Source organism: Pogona vitticeps, chromosome 2 (genome assembly GCF_051106095.1).
Source record: "Pogona vitticeps strain Pit_001003342236 chromosome 2, PviZW2.1, whole genome shotgun sequence".
NCBI classification, from domain to species: domain Eukaryota; kingdom Metazoa; phylum Chordata; class Lepidosauria; order Squamata; family Agamidae; genus Pogona; species Pogona vitticeps.
Window position 1 is genome coordinate 50,212,576 of NC_135784.1, and position 16,865 is coordinate 50,229,440.

The following is a 16,865-nucleotide window of genomic DNA, read 5'->3' on the forward strand; positions in this document are numbered from 1 at the left end:
TTACTCCAGCCCTCTATCATTTTTCTGAGATGATAATCACTTGTGCAATCAGGGGAGCCTCACACCTTTGCATAACAGGCCAAAACTGACATCTTACCCTGAATGGAACTAGGCGATGAGCCCTTCCTATGCAGATATATCGTGAATTGTTGCAGATGTTCTACTGGGGCAGGCCAATGAGTCTGCAATCCCACACTAACTCTAAATTCTTGAAACTCCATACTAACAGCCAAATACCCGATACATGTCCTTGGAGCCAATGCCAGCCCTATTGCATGCCCAGCTTTGTCCTGTCAATTAGCCAGACATATGGAGGAAGACAGAGGACACTCTCTGACTCATGGAACTAACTCCTGAACCACTCTATCTGTTGATGTGACAGGGCATCAGCTCTGCTGTTATCGAGCCCAGGGATGTGTCTCACCTGCACTACAGTATTAAACTGCAGGGTGTGCAATGTGAAGGTCCTAACTGACCTCATTACTCACTTGGATCAGGAGAAAAGTCTGTTAATGATGTGAACAACAGCCTGGTTGTCACACCAAAAATGCACGTCAGAGTGGCCCATTCCTCCAGTCATAGCCCAACTGTGCCTAAAATGGAGAAGAATTCTAAGAAGGTAAGGCCTCGAGTGAGACCCGACCTATGCCAGGCCCCCAGCCACTCACCTGCACACCATCTACCCCTGAAATAGATCCCATAACCCTGGAGACCTGAAGCATCAGCTTGTACTTAGAAGTCTGTGCCCAGGCAAATGACTGACCTCCAAAATGAAACTCCATTGAGACCATCCAAAAACATACTCCAAAGCAGCAAGTCCTGCCTCTTACTGCCAGTTACTCTAGTTCTGTGTATGTACTGGCAGAAGATGAAATGCAGACTTGATGTGGCATTTCACCATAACAGTACCAGAGCCACTCATCCTAACCACTACAGTGTCAAACGAGGTGTAGTGTATGGAGCACAACTTTGAAGGTATGGCAGCATTTACTGAATCACCCTCAGTTAAAGAAAGTTAATGAATCAGCCTAAATTCCCCTTGTGCTTTTTAGGCACTACCCCCGAAGGGGATACCCTGAGATGAGGAACAGGTGGCCAGTCAAAAAGTGACCGGCAGGTAGGAGGAGCTCCAGCCCCTGAACTGGCAATGCCTGCAACTGAAATCCTGAGCTTGCAGGCTCTCCTGTGGTGTAGTTGTTGCTTGCATTTGGCATATACCAGACCATGGCCTGCTGGTGTCTGGTGCAACTGCTAGCTCACCTGTCATTGGCACCACTGCTGCATCTAGTCCTGCACACACTGCCTTACTATCTTGCACATGTTCCATCACTGCATCGTACTGATCAATTGGTGTGCTCGGTCATGGTCTCCATCTGCTCAGCCCCAGGGAGTTGAAAGTCTTGTCCACCTCCTCTGACCCCAGTCGAACTGACTGAGATTGAGTTGTCTATGAGCCCAATGACCTCGATGGCCCTTGCTGATCAGCCTCTTAAGACAGCAATTTGGGATATAAGATTATCAGCCAGAGCCTTCAATTTAGCACGTCCATGTCCCTTGGAATCCCTGGAAATCCCTGGAAAAATGATGTGGCTGCTCTTCGCTCTTCCCCACTGTGCTCCACACTCTGCCTCCCATGCTGAAATCTTAGGGTGAATTACCTCCTAAACTGGCCAACTCTCCTTGTCGGAGAATGACCTGGATGGAGAAACCACAGGTGCTGGCTTGAGTTTGGCAGGCTGCTTACCTTTGCTTTTGCCTTGGCCCTTTTTGGGACCCATGGCCATGCTTTGTTAGCCCTTGACTTAAACCCAGCAGAACTAGGGCCCCCAGGGCAACACTTTCCTGAGTTCCTGAGTGTTTAAGTACTTATATTTATATTTATTTATCGTACTTAGACATGTGCAATAGCTCTCTCTCTCTTTTGATTGGGGTGGAAATGAACTGAAAGTAGGGGGTCTTCTGCCTCATCGCTTCTATCCCAGCCCCCCTTGGGCCCACAAGCCTGACTGCTGCAGCCCCCAGTGGGGGCTGGCACCTTAGAAGTTTTCCTCCCTTAAAGCCCCCCTCTCTTGTTGCACCTTCTTTTATTTTTAGAATACATAAATATATTTATGTATTCTAAAAATAAAAGAAGGTGCAACAAGAGAGGGGGGCTTTAAGGGAAGAAAACCTCTAAGGTGAAAGGATAAAGGATATATATATAATGCCCTGAAAGGGGACTCTAATCCCCAAAGTCAAACCACGGGGTGTGTGCTGATGCAACCCCCCCAAGTCTGCAGAGGGTCCACTTTACTAAAAAAGGCAACTGCATAAGGTGAGAATGAGCAGCTTTGCTCTGCAGTTGCAAGTCTCGAAAGAGGCCAAATGGGGAAGGATTGCCTTTTAAATAAGGCGTTCCTTCCTCCTCCCCTCCTGGATAGCTACGACATGTATATCACATCTCACGCTATTCCAGTTGGGGAGGGCAAAGAGGCTTCATGCAGCAAACTCCCTTGCCCGCGGAGCTCGCCATTCTACCTCCAAGGTCTGTTTCTCATACATGGACATGCACATTAAATTAAATATCCCACTCCAAAAGCTCAAGGAAGAAATTGTTTCCCCAGGGGCTATGACACATAAAAGGCAACCAGCCAACCCCACTCCAAGAACATGCTTAATGATCCCCATGGATGTCACAATCCCCAGGATGGGAAACACCGTTCTAAACAGATATTGGAGTTAAACACAGGTAGAGGAGTCCTCCTTTCTCCTTTCACTCAAGAAAGTTTTATCAATAAACCAATACAATATGTAATTGGCCTCTGCTCACCTTCCTCTTAGATCAGTTTCTTTTTCCTTGAAAAGGTTGCAAGGAAAAGTTTGAAAATGTTCTTCTTTCTTTGTTTGTTTTGACTAAGTCTTGTTAAAGTCCATGTGCATGAATGTTGATGAAATGAAGCCAGTAAATGCTGCTCCACGGCTACTGATTGCTGAATACACCCTTTCCTTCTGCATGTGGATTTACATTAACTAGGACTATCAGACCCCTGTAGTTTGGTAAAGCAAAACTGTCTTGGCTGCTGCCGAGTGAAAGTGAGATTGAGGCCTCGAGGCAAAGAAAATAAGTAGCTGTTTTTCAAGCACCTCAGCCAGTTGTTGCTCAGAAACTCAGCTATGGTTCCAGTGTTTCCAACATTGTCATATACCCACTGTAAACTTCTTCGGAAAGAGAGTTGTAGAAATGCAAGGTGCAACACTGAAACCAAATTTATTGTATTACTGGACAGAATCCATCAGCTGTCTTTGTAACATCTCTAAACCAAGGCAATCTATCTGGTAGTTTTTGAGGCAAAATAACATATCTGTTCAATATATCTGTACTAAGGACCATTTTAACGCCCAGAGGGCGCTATTCATTTCTACATCTGATACTGGGAAGACAAGAAGGATGCAGGCAAGAAGTAGTGGTGGGTAAGTTCCCTCAGGCTTTGTTCAGTTCAGAACTGGCAGTTTTAGGCCAGAATCCTGCTGCATTCACATGGCACTAATAGGCAATCATGCTAGCAATTCCACCTGTGTAGCTGGCTGTCTACCACACTTTCCCACATACTGTTGCTGAGAGAAAATAATTGAGTGCCCAGCTGCCTGGTGGACATTGAGCAAAGTGAGAAAACTGCTCACGTGATTGCCCTTGGAGGCTGGTACTTAGATACTCCTTTCCCAGTTATCTATGTATCTCTAGTAGATACTGGAAAAAGGAATATCTAAGTTTGGTTATGATTACTACTACTACTACTACTACTACTACTACTACTACTACTACTACTACTACTATAATAGTAATAAGTAATAAACCTCTCAGAACTGCACATGGCTCTGTCCCAGCAGACTGCCATCTGGAGAAGGAGAAGGTGGGAGTGGAGAGTTGGGAGCTATAAAAGAGGCATTGGGGAGGGGGAGGGGGAGAGAATTAGAGAGGAGGCAGGAGGCCTTGTGTGTGCTGGAGGAAGAAGACAGGAGCTGGGGAGATGCCCAGAAGGAGTTATGGGAGGCTTTTTAGGTGGATGAGGGGGAGGAAGAGCAAACAAAAGCCTCCAGAGAATGGGTTTATGTGGTGAAAGAGGATCCATGGACTGGGTAACTGGTGGAACAGAGTGTCCCTAAAGCCAAGAGGGCCAAACATTAATGCCGTCACATTCCTCATCCACATCACTGGGTAAGAAATGCCGGAGATAGGGTCCTTAACACCCCCAGAGAACTGATGAAGAATAACCGATTCCAACCTAGCTGCAGTGCTGGAGCCAACAGTGCCAGAAAGCACATCTGTGCCATCTCAGTGAAGAACAGTGACAGCCAGAAGGCACCAGTTGCCAGACAATGGGGCCACAGATGGGCCATGTTCCCTGCCTTATTGCAGGCACACAGGTCCTCACTTTTGCAGGCCCCAAAGTGGTGCCCACTGCTGAGGCAGATTTTGGATTCAGATCTCCCAGTGCAGTTCAGCTGAGGTATTGAAAGGAACAGGATTGAATCAGGGCTAGAGAAGTCACTACTCCAAACGTGGATTGTTGTCTTGTTCATTGGTCATGGATCCCCATCCAAGTTTTAATAAACCCTGTTGATTTTGGAAAAGCTGTTGTAGACTCCATGGATCTGGGAATAGAGGAAGGACCACCTGCCAACCTACGAAGGGATGGTCAGGCTTACAGTGAGGCTTCATGTCCTCCAGTATCTATGCATCAAGAAGATTATGGGAGTGGAAGGAGAAAGGAAGAAGGAGGTTTTGATTGGGAGGGACCTTTCTGGGTCGGGACCAATTGCAGCAACCAATTGTCTACTCCCTGCTTCCAAATTTGAAGCAAGTCTTGACTCTCTGTTCAAGAGCATTTTTCCTGTTCTTTTTTTTCCAGTCAATGGTCAGTTACAGTGAGCGATGTAGTCAGTCAACAAGTCATATACAGTGGTGCCTCACTTGATGACGTTAATTTGTTCCAGAGAAATCGCTGTAGAGCGAAAACGTCGTAAAGCGAAATAAAAAAAGCCCATTGAAATGCACTGAAAACCGTTCAACGCGTTCCTATGGGCTGAATACCTGCTCATCCAGCGAAGATCCTCCATATGGCGGCCATTTTCGGGTGCCTGTTAAGCGAAAAATGCCTCCTAAAAACAGTGAGGAGCCATTTTGAGCAGCCGGCAGCCATTTTGAAAACCCAACGATCAGCTGTTTTGATCGTCGTAATGCGAAGAATTGGTTCCCGAAGCAGGGAACTGATCGTTGCAAAGCGAAAAAAACCCATTAAAACATTGTTTTGCAATTGCAATTGCAATCGCAAAAACATCATCGTGAAGCGGATTCATCGTTATACGGGGTAATCGTTAAACAAGGCACAACTGTCATTGGCTATGAATCTGTTAAGCCCTGCTCATGTAACCAGTCATTATTTTCTTACAAAATGCTGTTTTTGATATGCTGGTAAATGGAACTTTTTATTCTTTATCTTACTGATGTATCTGAGTGAGTTATTGAGACAGTAAATGCCAGTTGAGGAGAACAAAACATAAAAGGATAGTCTACAGTGGAGAGACTTGAAGCAAATTGTGCTATATAGGTCTCTGAAAGTTTTCTGCTGTGTAGCTAGAGGTTTTTAAGCCAGATATTTCCACCTCTGCCAAGACTAAAAGATCTTTTTGTCTCCATTTTTTATAATTGGACCCTTAAAGTATGAATTTTCTGTAGGTTGGGTTGTCCCCATTCATTTTTGTGTGCCACAGAGGAGAAATCTTCAGAAAAGATCACCGCAAGTTCTTATGCCTTCAATAAAGGAACCAATTTTACCCCCTTGCTCTCTCTTTTCCTTTCTGTTGATTAACTGCTTCCAGCTGAAGCACATTAGGCACCATCCAGCACCCCACATTTATAACCAATCTGATGTCTTTTGTAGGCTTCTCCCCCACACAGCACAGATGGAGGCCATTGATCCGATGAGCATTTAGCCAGCTCACGAAGTGCACCGTTCCAGGTTCATTGTAATTGCCATGCTCCATTCTTCTAGTTTTCTCTCCCATAAGGAAAATCAATCTGAGTAGTGACCCACTTATCTGATATCTTCACTTCTAAGAAACCTTGGCCATAAATGAAGGCAGACAGAAAAGAAAACCTCGGAGAAAACGAAAAAGACAACTACCGCTTTGTCACCTTGTTGACTGCTAATAAAAACACAGAACTTGTTAAGGTACATGATATGAATGAATAATCAAGTTAGAAATTGCCGCAGAGCTAGACTGAGGGCACTAAGAAAGAAAGGAAAAAAAACGAACGAACGAACTAATGAAAGAAAGAGAGAGAGAAAGTGCCAGGATCACTAAGAATGTTATAATTGTCTTCCTGTCTTGTTACTTGCTTGGTAACAAGTTGCTGCTGCTACTGCTGCACCAGCACTTGAAACAGAAGCCAGATTCAGCATGACACCCACAGCTGTTTTAAAAATAGCCTGAATATAAAAGCTTCTCCGATTATTCCTATGAAGACTTTTAAAACTTCCTTGCCCAATTATCTCCTATCAGGCCGGAGAGTTCCCTTCTAAGGTTAAAGAGTATGTGGTTTCATTATAGATAAGCTGAGGGATATTGATTTGAGTAGGCGTCCTTCCCCCCCCCCCCCCCATTGCAGTTGGAACTAGCTTTCCGTGGAGGGCAGAAAGTTTTCAAATACGGTGGCTCAGTGACAGGATTGTAATGGCAGAAAAGGCCAATGCAGATCAAACGAAACCATTGGAGCCTGTTTTATTAGTCATCTTGGGTCTTATCTATTCCCTCACTAATGATTTTTCTTCTCTTTTTTTTCTTTTCTTTCCTTGATTAGATCCAGCTTCCAAAATTTATGGGACCCAGAATGCAGTCAGTCAGCCACCCATGATGAACAACCATGGGCCTAACGGATGCTCAATTTCTGCTGCCTGCCTGATTCTGCAAGCAAATCTAAATGGAACTCAAATGAAACATAAAAATAACACAAACTAGGAAAGTCCTCAAGGCTTGTCAGGATAGAATGAGTGAAAACCTGCTTGTGTACATTCTACAGTGCAATGTTGATTATGTCATACTCATCAGCTAGGACATTTTTAATTAAAAAATTCCTCCCCTCCCCCCACAGGTCCCAAGTAATTCCTTCTGTCAAGGGGAACCCATGTGGATGAGGGACAGGAAAGGGAAGTCTTTAATTACTGAAAATTGCAAAATTGCTGCCACTGAAATGATTTTACTCTTTCAGAATTCTGGTTATTAGTGAAAGGGGAGAAATTTGATTCTTGGTGCCTCAACAATAGAATGCCCAACAGAATGAGAAATACCTTCCCAGAAAATCTAGATGAGACACAGCAGGATCCAATTTGCTGTACATTTACTTGATTATACCTAATTAAAGTCTATCTTGTTTTTATGTGTCCTGAAACTTTGGGTGAGGCATAAAAATAAATAATCAGCAGTAATAATGAAATCTTAATCTATGTCCACCATATAGCTTTATTAGCAGTAGAATGACCAAAGTTTGCATATATGCAGTCACCTCTCCTTTCCAATACCATATCAGGCAAAAAAAGAAAAGAAAAAAGAAAAAAGAAAACAAATGAAGAGGACAAAAATGCTGTGGTTGGGAAAGTGTGAAGACAAGAGGAGAAGGGGATGTCAGAGGATGTGATGGTTGGACAGTGTCACTGAAGTTACCAACATGAATTTGACCCGACTCTGGGAGGCAGTGGAAGACAGGAGGGTCTGGCGTGCTTTGGTCCATGGGGTCACGAAGAATCGAACATTACTTAATGACTAAACAACAACACCAACAACAATATGGGAACTTTCATCCATTCCTTAGACATCTTTAGAAGTAAACTTAAGACATGGCTGTTTAGGCAGGCTTTCCCTCCTGCTGTATCTTAAAACTTATATTTTCACATCTTGGATTTTTGCATGTTTATTGGTTCTATTGTTTTTAAATTTCATAATGCTGCCCAGAGTAGACCATTCGTCTAGATCTTAACCTTTGTTACTCAGGTGTTTTTGAATTACAACTCCCAGAAACCCCAGCCAGCAGAGCTGATGGTGAAGGCTTCTGGGAGTTGCAGTCCAAAAACATCTGAGTAACAAAGGTTAAGAACCAGTGGCCTAGATGGGCGGGGTATAAATCTAATAAAACAAATAAATAAATAAAATTTCCACCAGAGATAATGGATGGACTGGAGCCTGAGCAGTCAGCAGGGAAAGGGAACAAGAGGACTCAAGCACAGGATGTTGGATCTCAGACCAAGCTTCTATCCCTGCAGGTGGCTCTGGAAACTCCAGGGGTACACAGGTGACCCACAGAGGAAAAGAAGCCCTTAGTTTATCCTTGGCAGATGAAGGATATAAAGGCAGCATTGCTTTTTTCTTTTCTTGATTAGATCAAGCTTCCAAAATTTATGGAACCCTGCAAACTGAATGCAGTGTTAACCATCCATAGTAAACAAGGCAGCTCAGATCTAAATACGGTATAAATTTGCAGGAAGCAAATTTGTCAAATGGAGGCCTAGAAAGAAGCCACTTCTGCCCTTAAAGAGGCAAAAGGAGAAGTCCCAAAGGAAGAATATTAGACAGACGCCTCAGAGAATTTCTGAGGAGCCTGCTGGATTGAGAACTCACCCAAACCAACTGGGGAGTGGAGCTACATTTATAAGGAAGGTCCCTGGTGATGGATGTTCATCCAGTTCAAGGTCCCAAAAGGAGAAGGAGAGAAACATGAAAACCCCAGTGCCTCTATCAACCTCCCTATTGGAAGCAGCAAAAGAGAGATCAGGACTATATTGTAAGTATGATCTCTTGGAAGGGCTGAGAAAAACTAATGGTCTGTGTCAAAGTCTTGGGAGCCCTCCATCAGTCAGTTAAGGTTAAGTTCTGATGCTGGTGGAAAAAATAGCAAAGGGAACACCAGAAGGATCACATGTCCTGGTGTGGCACAGATCTGCCAGGAATTCTAGGGACCACTCAAAAGAGCCTCCCTACCTGCCCTCTCTGCGGGCATACCGTTCCTCATTGTTGAGGGCTTGAAGATTACTAAGAACCCCAGCTCCACCGCCCATCTTGACCCCTGTGAACACAACTGGAACCAGAAGAGACTAATCCAATCCTTTGGTAAAGGGAACCAAGGGACAAGAGTCCCAGAGTAGACCTTTGGTCTAGATGGGCAGGGTATAAAAGACAGACAGACAGACAGACAGACAGACAGACAGAGAGGAGAGAGAGAGAGAGAGAGAGAGAGAGAGAGAGAGAGAGAGAGAGAGAGAGAGAGAGAGAGAGAGAGAGAGAGAGAGAGAGAGTGTTTTGGAATATAAGCTCAATGAAGGGAACTGAGGAAAGGACTCCAAGCTGTTATTTGGTAACTTCTCCCTTCTTATAATAAGCCCTGTTCTGTTGCAACCTTCATGCCCAAAATTTGTGGATCACAGGATGGAAGAAAATAACCCGGGTGGAACTCACACCATCCAATAGCTTGATAATAGTGATAACAGAGATAATAGTCTCATGCCACTATTGGCTTAGCAGCTCTCTTTTACTGAAAAAGACATCTCCATATACTTAGCTCTTTGGAGAAAGACTGATGAAAAATAGCGTAGGAAGGAGAGTTTATTTTTAATTGTCGTGGCTGTTTTTTATTCTGGCCAGCATGTATTCCTCTATGAAAGCTGTGCTGTCTTAATCCTGTTACTCCACCATATTCTCCCTGATTTTTATAGGGCTTCCCTAGAGTTAATAAGTCGTAGACAGCTGCAATAAAGTGTAGATGAAGTGTAACAAAAAGCAGTATGAAATGCACGAGCCAATAAAGGCATTCAGGATGGATAAGTTTGATTGTACAAACATTATTGTATGTTGATTTTGAAATAATTTGACCAGTACTATACCACATTATTCTTTTTCAACATATTAGGGCAATGCCTCTCATGCAAAGAATTATGCCACTGCACATGTTTTCAAGTCTCTAATTGTTATAAAGAATAAAGAGACAAACTGGCAAAAAAAAAGGAAGACAAGCTTTTTCTACCATTTCCATGAGTATTTGTAAAGCACAAAAAGTACTGTAGTTGAATTTCTTTGGGGTGGTGGGTGGTGGCAAGACTTTAGTTACACTATTGGTAAGCAGAAAGTTTTCACTAATTTGATACAAAGCATAAGTCAAATTACGTCAATATCTTAACATAATAGTTTGTCAGGGGTGGGGAGGAGAAAGCAAAGAGAAGGCTCAAGGGACTGTCAACACCTAGCAACAACAGTGAAAGCTATTATTCTCCAGTTGGAGAAATCTAGCAGTGTTCAAACTGACTTAGGGATTTGTAATGAATAGATCTACCTCAGTTAGCAAAGAATAGACGTTGTTTCCCTATGCATCAAACCACCTCCACATCAGTCCTTTCTGATATCATTATGACAAGCAATTAGAGGCCCACTGTGCATGATGGCAGAGGTCCTTGTACTGCTGAAGGTTGATGATTTCAGCTCTTAGAACACAGAATTAATATTCCAGAGAGTGAGATTTCCTCGTACTCGCAACAAAATCAAATGGACAAAATGTTCAGATATCTCAAAAAAAAAAACAGTATGCTTGCATACTAATATGTTCTCTCTCTGCTCACAAATAGTCCCCATTCCCATCCCCATCTAAAATATGAAAGAGACTTCCTACCCCCACCTTAGACAGGGCAAAATTATCTTCACCTCAAGCCCTTACACCATCCTTCTCTCATCAGAGGTTTGCCTGATGTGTAGAACAAAATGTTAATCATTCTCAGTCAGTATAATCTTTGGGACCGATAGTCCAAGAGAATCTAGACATTACCATGTTGTGGAAGGCTGCTTTGGACAGATTGAACATGAGGAGAAATCTTGTGGTCACTTGTGCTGCCTTCAGTAGTTTGGTTAATCAAGAGGAACTATTGTGCATTTTGGAATGTAGCCACACTTCCTTTTTCCTTATCTTTTTGTCCTCACTAACCACCCTGGCTTTCTAAGAACCAAGTAGAATTTTGGTTTATTTGTTCCTTTTCCTAAACTACCTGCTAGGAGTCATCCATTTCTGGCCTACATTGCACTCCACATTGTTTACCTCACCATGTTACATAGTTTTCTTCAGAACTAAATTCTTTCCTCACCTCATGAATGTGGAGCTGTTGTATACTCTTTTCAGACTCCGCCACTGAAAGGTCAAAGAAAGAATATGTTGTCCCAGAGCCTTAGAATGATTAAGGGATGATTACTATTCATTTGCATGGCAGAAACATTTTGTTTTCAGTTTGTTTCCTTGTGGTGGTTCCTCTTCTGTTCACAGTTCTTTCATGCACTGCTCCTGTTCCTTCCAGTCACCAAGAAAGAGGGCTTTTAGCTCATTTCCTCCCATTTGGAGGAGAAGAAGGTGGGGTTAGCTGGGCAAGACAGCAGTGGAAGTGGGATGGAAGGGAAAAACAGCAGGGCTAGCTGGGCAAACGAAGGAGGTTCAATGGGGTCAAAGGAAGAAGGAGATCAAAGACCTGGCTGCACAAGATGTGCATGGCAGTGATATTGGGACAAGTAGAGAGACCAGGAGATCTGGCTGGGCAAAGTAAGGAGGCACACACAATGATAGTAGGGGAAGGAGGAGACAACTGGTTGGTCTGCTTGAGCAAGGGGTTCACAGGGGTGGTAGCAGGTAGACAAGGAGAGAGAGGAGAGACAACAGGGAAAGTCAGTTTTTTGAATGTCAATGTAAGGTAATTTTATGTAAATGAAGATGATGAAAGAGGGAAACACAGATGGGAACAGGTGATGTGTGTCACTCTCATTTATTCAAATTTATCATTTGTAGTTTTGAGACTATTTCTCTGAAAGTGGTGGAAGATGACGAAAACAAATCTAAGTGCCTATTCGATGTTTGTTTCATTCACACTAGACAAAAAGTCCTATCTATAATGATTAAACACACAAAACATCTCATGGATGTCAATGGGCACCTTGGACATGGATCCCTTTTGTCTGCTAATGGTCTTACGGACCCAGTTTACTTCTTCAGGGGCTACTCTTGAAAAGGCACCCTCACCGCATCTTTCTGGCATGTGGACAAAAAGTTCAAAAGAACAAGTTGTACCACTGAGCTGATATTTGGAGCCACAGTGGAGACAACTCTATAAGACAGTCAGCATGCAACTGCATTTCATAATTCTGCTAGCAAAGATGGAGGCTGGTTTCAAGTACTTGAAGAAATTATAGATCAAGCATTGCAGATATGAAGTAGAGGCTTATAGTTTGTATTGGGTATTATTTCATGTTGCAGGGATGATCTAAACTTCCTCCTGATAAAATATGAAGGGTCACTATACCAGTCCTGGTGAGTGTACTGTTTATAAGAAAATGAACTATTAATTTCATGAAATGAGATTCCTTCCTTTTCCCATTGCAACTCTGTGCACCTGAAACACCTGCTCTGAAGGACTAGGAATCACTTTGAACTCCATTTTCAGGCTGCACTGCTGCAACACCAGCAGCATTTTCAATTTAAGACAAAAAGGCATCAGAAGTCACACAGAAGTGCTGAAGCAGATATTGTGCTTCAAGCTGACTAAAGGTTGAGGTATGGACTTTACAAGATGCCAGGTTTGCAATTAGAAAAGTGTTTCCTTAAGAATTTAGGAGAGTTTGTTTACCTAACAGTTAAATTTGAGGCTTCTGTATCTCTGCATGTTGCCTATTATTTTTTTGTTTGTTTAGTGACTGAGCATCATGAAGTAATCATAGACTTTGTTGGCAATTTTATTTGACAGACCAGGCAGATGTGAAAAAAAAAAACTCTTGGGGAATGGTGATTTTTTAAAATCGCCTCTTAACTGCAAAAGAAGCCTTCACCACCAGCTGTCCTGACTGGGGTTTCTGGGAGTTGCAGTTCAAAAGCATCTGAGTAACAAAGGTTAAGAACCACTGAGCTAGACCATGAAGATGGTTTTATCCATAGCTGGCTGGTACTAACAGTTTGTAGCACCTTAGTGGGTCCTGACCTAAGTATTACCTACAAAGATGTTTACAAGGAGGCAGAAACCTCAATACAAGGCACATGTTTTGGCTTCTGATTCTAAAGAGATACTGTACAGCAAGTTTCACAAAGTCTTGGGATAGTGAATCCATAACTGACCCTTCCTGCTTCTGAATATTCTGTGGATGTGCCAGAGTCCCTAGCTAAGGTTCGGAAGTCACTGCCTGGATAAGAAGCATCAAGTGTTGCAGCCACCTGCTCTGAGAACGTTCTTTTGGGGCTGACATATTGGCTGAAATCCTGTTGCACTGTTCTGCAAATTAAGTAACATGCAGACATAAATTGCCATGAGTTAAGAAATCTCCATAGGCATTGTGTGTTGCACATAGAGTCATATGACCTTGTATACAACAGATAATGTCTACAGAAATTTGGTTGTTGCAGGTTTTCTGGGCTATTTGGCCGTGTTCTTAAGGTTCTTCTTCCTAATGTTTTGCCAATCTCTATGGCCGGCATCTTCAGAGGAGAGGAATCAGAACTCTGTGCTCTGGTGCAGTTTGTTTGGATAGTTGAATATTTATAGCTGCAGGATCAGCTTTTGTCTTTTTCAGGAGATGGGGTGATTATGGTGTTCAGCGTGTCTTTTCTTGTGGGTTTATTGTGATAAGGGGGAGAGATTATATCTAGCCACCATCCTACAGACCCACATTGGACAAACCTCATACTACATCAAAGACGCAGGATATTTCATAAGCAAGATCAGCACCCTAACACTCAACCCTGGGGACAGACTGATCATCTTTGACATAGTATCCCTGTTCACTAAAGTACCAATAAAGGACACCCTGACACTCATCCAGCAGATCTTTCCAGAATACATCAAGGCCCTCTTCCAACACTGCCTAGCGACCAGCTATTTCCAGTGGGATAATGAATTCTATGAACAGACAGATGGAGTGGCCATGGGCAGCTCCCTCAGCCCGGTTATAGCAAACTTCTACATGGAGCATTTCGAAAAACTTGCCCTGGCTTCAGCACCCCTCACACCCACAGTCTGGTTTCGATATGTGGATGACACCTTTGCAATTTGGAGCCATGGTGAAGAAAAATTGGAAGAATTTCTGAACCATCTCAACAGCATCCACCCAAATAGACAATTCACCATGGAAAAAGAAATAGAGGGCCAACTTCCGTTCTTAGATGTCATGGTCCTACGCAAAACTGACCTCCGACTGGGACACAAGGTCTACAGAAAACCCACCCACACAGACCTGTACCTACACGAAAACTCCAACCACCACCCACAGCAAAAAACAGACAGAATCAAAACACTGGAAGACCATGCAAATCAGAACTGTGAAGCTCAGTTTCTCAGCACTGAACTCAACCATCTGAATTGGGCCATACAGGCAAATAGCTATTCCAAGAATGAAACCAAAAGAGCCACCAAATCAAGAAAACAACACCAAATTAAAGAGGAAACACAGCCACCCAAAAATAAAATATTTCTGCCATACATCAAGGGGTCACGGACCACATGGGGAAACTTTTGAAAAAACACAACCTACAAACAGCATTCAAAAATACAACAGCAAGCCACAAAAATAAAACAAATGTTACAGTCAGCAAAGGACAGAAGGGACCCCCTCACCACTGCAGGAGTATATCAGATACCTTGCAGTTGCTGCCAGGTATATATTGGGACCACAAAATGCAGCACTCACACCAGAATCAAAGAACATGAGAGACACTGCAGACTAAAACAACCAGAAAAATCAGCAGTAGCTGAACATGCCCTAAAACAAGCTGGACATGAAATTCTATTTCAAAAGACAGAAATATTGAACAACACCAGCAATCATTATGTTAGACTGCACAGGGAAACCATTGAAATCCACAAACACCAGCAGAGCTTCAACAAAAAAAGTAGAATGTTTAAAACTCAACAAAGCCTGGCTCCCAGCACTGAAAAATACAGCCTGCAAAAGGTCAACAAACTCTACCCAGCCACAAGAACTGGTGATCACTAAACACAAAAGACTAGCTAACAACACCCATCAATCACAGTGACAGATAATCTCTCCCCCTTATCACAACAATATACCCACAAGAAAAAACACGCTGATCATCATAATCACCCAATCTCCTGAAAAGGACAAAAGCTATAAATACTCAACTATCCAAACAAACTGCACCAGAGCACAGACAGAGTTCTTACTCCTGTCCTCTGAAGATGCTGGCCACAGAGACTGGTGAAACATTAGGAAGAAAAACCTTAAGAACACAGCCAAACAGCCCAGAAAACCCACAACAACCATTGGATCCCAGCCGTGAAAGCATTCGAGAAGATATCTACAGAAATTTCTTAACTTAAGGCAATTTTCTTCCAAAGGCTACACTTTTTTGCATAACTGCACAATGCCACCCATTATGTGGGCATATGATCCCTTGTTTGTTCAGAATTGTTAACAGACCACTCTTTAAATACTAGTTAAGAAGTTGTAGAAGAGGAAGCTATAGTAGTAGTTAAAAAGACTAAGAATTTTTTATGTTAGAAAGCACTCTGCGTTTGATATCTTCCTTTTTCCTCTTCCTCACTTCTCAAGTGACTATTTCAATCTAACCTGTTTACTGACCTAAGAACTATAAAGTGATTATTCCTCACTGTTGTTTATATTGTATCCAGCTTCAAGCATTTTTTAATTAAAAAAGAAATGCAAGGGAGTAATATTTTGCTTACTAGTTCCCAAATGCTAAGCCAACCCAAAGACATTAGTTACACTCTATTTCCATATGAAGTGGCATTTAGTTTGGCTATTTTGTTTGAAAGAGATACATCACATTATATTACATTACATTAGGGATGGAAAAGAAATACATTCCTATGTGGAAACAGCCACTTTGTACCTTCCAGAGAACCAATGGAACAGATGTATATATTAATAACTCTGCTTTCTTTAATACCTTATGGACATGAAATAGTTGTCTATTGACCGACTTTCACTACCGTCACATAAATTACCTTTAGCATTATTGTGACAGCCAAATCTGTTTGGCATATAGCTTATCATCATGGCTAGGCCCTGCAAATTAACAGAATGACAGTTCGGTTCCTGTTGTCACTTTCTCTACTATTCATAGCCTCATCCGGACATGTTTCTCCTTGCCATTTGAACCAATATAGAGGACCTGGATTACCACATTTTGTGCCTGAAGAAGTGGATTTTAGTCCACAAAACCTCACACTGAAAGAAATTTACTAGTCTTTGAAGTGCCACAATATTTTGCCTTTCTCGCTCTCTCTTTTCTTCCTTCTGCTTTTCCTTCCACTTTTTGCTAACATAATGGAACAGAACACACACTGCCTCAGAAATTACTATATCCGCATGGCTTGCAATACATTTGGGAGAGAAACATAAACATAGAAGTGCATGTACAGTATAACTAAAATGTGTTCATTTTAGAAATGCACTGTGTGTGCATTTTTTAATGGCACAAAACTGTGCACAGATGTCCAGGTGTGAGTCGGTGGGGGAGACGCTTCTCTCCCAGTATTGGGACAGGAGGATAGTGAGACTTTGAGTGGGAAGCAGAAAAACACAATGAATGACACGAACAGATCTTCACATCGCTAAATTTTATATGCAATACAACTATAAATATTCATATATGGTCATGAATACTGATTGCTATCTTTCTCACAGGCCCCACCTCTTCCTTTGAATAGCACTTCAGGATTCTGACAGAAGATGAAACAGAAGTTTAAAATACTATATCAGGAAATAGGCATGGTAGTGAACATAAACCAATGTGGCAGAAGTGGGTATTAATGTAAAAGGTAGCTTATCCTCAACCAAACAGA